This window comes from Oryx dammah, unplaced genomic scaffold, assembly GCF_014754425.2.
Source record: "Oryx dammah isolate SB20612 unplaced genomic scaffold, SCBI_Odam_1.1 HiC_scaffold_23, whole genome shotgun sequence".
Classification (NCBI taxonomy): domain Eukaryota; kingdom Metazoa; phylum Chordata; class Mammalia; order Artiodactyla; family Bovidae; genus Oryx; species Oryx dammah.
The window spans coordinates 130,877,323-130,877,761 of record NW_024070207.1 but is presented as its reverse complement, the minus strand read 5'-3'; the positions used below and the strand labels follow the sequence as shown (position 1 = coordinate 130,877,761).

Below are 439 nucleotides of genomic sequence, written 5' to 3'. Positions count from 1 at the left end.
CACAGACACACAGCTACACACAGACACACAGCTACACACAGACACACCGCTACACACAGACACATAGCTACACACACACCGCTACACACAGACACATAGCTACACACACACAGCGACACACAGACACACAGCTACACACAGACACACAGCTACACACACACAGCGACACACAGACACACAGCTACACACAGACACACAGATGTAACACACAGAAACAGCTACACACAGACACACACAGCCAGACACAGACACACAGATGTAACACACAGCTACACACAGGTACACACAGACACAGGCACACACACTCAGATACACACTCACATACAGAGACACAGATGGAGGACACACACAGACCACAGATGCATGCATAGATACACACACACAAACACATGCACACACTCACAGGCACGCACACTCAGATACACACTCAGATACAGAG

General features: G+C 49.2%; 1 protein-coding gene across 2 annotated transcripts in view; it reads right to left on the bottom strand.

The window, feature by feature from the left end:
- Positions 1-439, bottom strand: part of ASMTL (acetylserotonin O-methyltransferase like) — a 19,929-nt gene that overhangs the window by 2,528 nt on the left and 16,962 nt on the right. The gene's annotated exons all lie outside the window — the stretch shown is intronic.